We start from the raw sequence: 4,114 nt of genomic DNA on the forward strand, positions 1-4,114 counted from the left end.
TTAAAAAAAAAAAAAAAAAAAAAAAGAAAGAAAAGAACTGATCAGGGGCGCCTGGGTGGCTTAGTCGGTTAAGCGTCCAACTTTCGCTTAGGTCATGATCTCGCAGTTAGTGGGTTCGGGCCCCGCATCGGGCTCTGTGCTGACTGCCAGCTCAGAGCCTGGAGCCTGTTTCGGTCTGTGACTCTCTCTCTCTCTGACCCTCCCCTGCTCACGCTGTCTCTCTCTCTCTCTCTCCTAGAAATAAATTAAAAAAACATTAAAAAATTTAAAAAAAAAAAAGAAAAGAACTGGTCAAGGGGTGCCTGATGGCTTAGTAGGCTGAGCGTCTGACTTCAGCGCAGCTGGTGATCTCACGGTTTGTGGGTTTGCGCCCCCCACAGGCTATCTGCTGTCACACAGAGCCTGCCTCCGATCCTCTGCTCCTCTCTCCCTGCCCCTCCTGCCCCAGTTCTCTCTCTCAAAAATTATAAAATAAACATTTTTAAGAAAATCTTCTAAGAGAACTGGTCTAGTTCATGAACTTGGTCCTGTCTTTGACACACACACCTCCCATCAGGATAGCAGACATGTCGTTCTGCATTACTGCCCACTGAATCCCCGGGGCCAGAAGAGCGTCTAATAATAGCAGGCACTCTATCAATATTTGATGAATTAACGAAAATAAGGACGTGAATTCCCTCCACACATCACCAAACAAGCTCTCTCTGTGCCAAGTGGCAAACAGGGCACAGCCCAGGGGGCCATCAGCCCTGCAGGGGAGAGAAAACCGGTCAACAAGCACCCACAGATCCCACGGCTTTTCCAGGGGCCTGAGGCAGACCTGGAGCGAGCGGATTTCTGCTGAGCGAGAGAACACCTCGGGGATGTCTCACAACCCCAGGAGGACAGAACTTTGCCAAAAAGCCTTTCACATCCCGGAGTTGTGACGACACCCAGTTACAGCCAGCACAGCCCTTGGGGAGAAACCAGAGGGCAGAACTTCCATTCGTAGAGTCATTGCACTTCTCTGGGTCCAGCCATAAAAACAGACAGACAGACAGACAGACAGGAGCCCTCTGTGTCCCCATCCCCACTACCCCCAAACACTCTGGTCACTATCACTTCCAACAAGGCCAGGATTCTAAGGGCATCTGGACTCCTTTTCAGCCAGTCTTTTTGGAAAGGAAAAAGTGCTACCCTTCAAGAAAATAATAACTAGTAGCGTCAATGAGGACTTCCGCACCGCTGGGTGGGCACCATCTACCCCCACACCCCACTGGGAGACAGTGCCAGGGTCCACACCAACTACTCGGCACTGCTGGTAACCCCGGGGGGGTGGGGCACAAAGCAAGACCAACCTTTTTGTGTCACCCCAAACCAGCACTGCAATGTGCTCATTAAATCTTTTCCTGAACAAAGAACCTCCCTGCGAACCCTAAACTGCTTACAATAGGATTCTTTCACTTCTAGAACGAATGCCCTGGGATGCCCCAGCTACTCTACGGGGTGCATGGCTATCTACACACACACACACACACACACACACACACTACTCTAAGGGGTGCATGGCTATCTACACACACACACCACTCTACGGGGTGCATGGCTATCTACACACACACACACACACACACACACCACCTACGGGGTGCATGGCTATCTACACACACACACCACTCTACGGGGTGCATGGCTATCTACACACACACACACACATACACACACACCACCCCCGCACTCCCTTTGAGTGATGGGGAAACAGGGAGGGGCAACGCCTAGGTCCAGTCCCTCAGAGAAGGGCAAGCAGGGCGGGGGACCCGAATCTGTCTCCTAACCAGAGCGGTCGCCACAGGTACACCGCGCCCTGCAGAAGATGCCAAGAGAAACAATACAGGCTGCAAATGGATGGGAAAAGCCCAGAAACGATGAAATGCTGGGAATAACCGATATTCACAACAATGCGATTACAACGAGCGGGAAGCACAGGAAAGTCACGGGAACCCGGAGGCAAAACGGGGGCACAGTGATCAGCGCAGCTTTCCCGTGGGGCCGGGGGGCCGGCAAGCAGCACCTAAACCGCACGGTCGCGGCCGCGTAGACCTGGGCGTCCACTCGCGCTCGCGCATGCGCACCCGCCCACCCAGCAGCGGCCACACCCTCGCCCGGGATGGCGGCGGCCTCGGCGGCGGGACCTCACCTGTGGGCGCAGAGCGCCGAGCAGCGCCGAGCAGGCCGGCCCCGCCCCCAGCCCCTCTCCCGCGCTGCCCGGAGGACGCCGCTCGCCGCCCCGCGGACCGGCCCGCCGCGCGCCGGGCTCTACTTCCGGGGCGGTGCTCTGGCAACCGAGGACGCGGCCGCTGGCGCCGCGACTGCTTCCGGGGTCACGCTTTCCCGACTGGTACCTAGGCCCCCCGCCGGCCCGCGCGCCCGGCGCGCGTCCTGGCACATCCTGGAAAGAGCCGGCCGTCGATCCCCGGGAACCTCGCAGCCTTCAAGGCCCAGAGCTGCGGTTGAGAAGGGTCGGGGCGCGAAGTGGAGCCCGACAGCGGGAGGTCCCCTCTGCTGCTCAGCTTCCGTGTCTGTAAGGTTGGAGCCGTCGGCAGTGCCTGCTTTGTCGAGTGTGTTGTCCTTAGGCGACGTGTTGTGCTCAGCACGTAATAATCAGTACGGGGCCAACTCAGAGGTCGCCGCATTTGTTAAATGTCCCCCGAGCGTGGCACAGGTCTAGTCTCTCCAACTGTGTTTTGTAAACTCTCTGAGGCAGCGTGGCCCAGTGAGAAATTTAATACTAGAGGGGCGACTGGGTGGCTCGGTCGGTTAAGCGTCCGACTTCGGCTCAGGTCATGATCTCAGGGTTCGTGGGTTCGAGCCCCGCGTCGGGCTCTGTGCTGACAGCTCAGAGCCTGGAGTCGGCTTCCGATTCTGTGTCTCCCTCTCTCTCTCTCTGACCCTCCCCTGTTCACACTGTCTCTATCTCAGAAATAAATTTTTAAAAAACATTTTTAAAAAATTAATCTAGAGCCAGACCTGGATTGAATCCTCGCTCCAAAATCCGCTAGTTTATGTGGCTTTCGGCAGGTCACTTCCCTTATCTGACTGTCAGTGCAGAGCCTGCTCAGAATTCTCTCCCTCCGTCTCTGCTCCTCTTCCGCTCCCATGTGTGTGCTCTATCTCAATAAATAAATAAATTAATTAATTAATAATAATGAAAAGAAAACGTGTGCATCATATATGACAAAGCATTAGTTAACATCCACAGTATACAAAAAGTGCACAAATCAATAAAAAAATTTTAATTTGGAGGAAGAGCAGGAACCACAAATTACATAACAAAAGATAAACAAAATAGTAAAAAAAAATGTGAAAAGATGCTCACATTGCTAAAAAATTAATGCTACTGAGGGGCACCTGGATGGTTCAGTGGGTTAGGCATCCGTCTGCGGCTCAGGTCATGATCTTATGGCTCGTCAGTTCAAGCCCCAAGTTGGGCTCTGTGCTGACAGCTCAGAGCCTGGAACCTGTTTTAGATTCTGTGTGCCTCTCTCTCTGCTCCTCCCCCACTCATGCCCTGTCTCTGTCTCTCAAAAACAAACATTAAAAATAATTTATAAAGAAAATTAATGATACTGAATTTTCTAATGAGGTATTTTTTGCTGACTAAATGCAAACATTTAAAATATAGTTACAGCTAAGGGGTGCCTGGCTGGCTGAATCTGTAGAGCAGGCAACTCTTGACCTCAGAGTCGTAAGTTTGAACCCCATGCGTGCGTGGCATAGAGTTTACTTAAAATGAAAAACTTTTAAAACTCATCAAAATATAGTTACAACGAATGTTAGAAAGGATATGGAAAAAAAGGCACTTGCACTTGCTATTGGTAGAGGTACAGCTTTTGGAAGGGTGGCAATTTGGCAATAGTCATCAAATTTTTAACATGCAATATATTTAATTAAATTAACCTTTGACCTAAAACCTCCAGTTGTAGGAATTTATAGAAACTCCCAAGTAAGCAGATAGATGTGTACAAGAGCATTTAATGACGTATTATTTCTAATAATGAAAAATTGGAAAGTATAAATGTTTAGTAGCAGAAGTCTGGTTGGCTAAATTAAAGGTCATCAATTTAGGGGCGCCTGG

The 4,114-nt window shown here is 51.2% G+C and overlaps 1 protein-coding gene across 5 annotated transcripts in view; it reads right to left on the reverse strand.

Moving 5' to 3' along the window:
* TTLL1 (tubulin tyrosine ligase like 1) overlaps window positions 1-3,081 on the reverse strand; it is a 28,934-nt gene extending 25,853 nt beyond the window's left edge. For 3 of the 5 annotated variants that reach the window (XM_039237029.1, XM_039237013.1, XM_039237022.1), the window contains exon 1: window positions 2,177-2,264. The gene's annotated coding sequence lies outside the window, so the exon portion shown is untranslated. Of the gene's footprint in view, window positions 1-2,176; window positions 2,265-3,006 lie in introns of those variants that run through there. The other 2 variants (XM_039237038.1, XM_039237048.1) reach the window with 2 other exon arrangements.
* Window positions 3,082-4,114: the final 1,033 nt, after the last annotated feature.

This window comes from Hyaena hyaena, unplaced genomic scaffold (genome assembly GCF_003009895.1).
Source record: "Hyaena hyaena isolate Hyena2069 unplaced genomic scaffold, ASM300989v1 scaffold_4, whole genome shotgun sequence".
NCBI classification, from domain to species: Eukaryota; Metazoa; Chordata; class Mammalia; order Carnivora; family Hyaenidae; genus Hyaena; species Hyaena hyaena.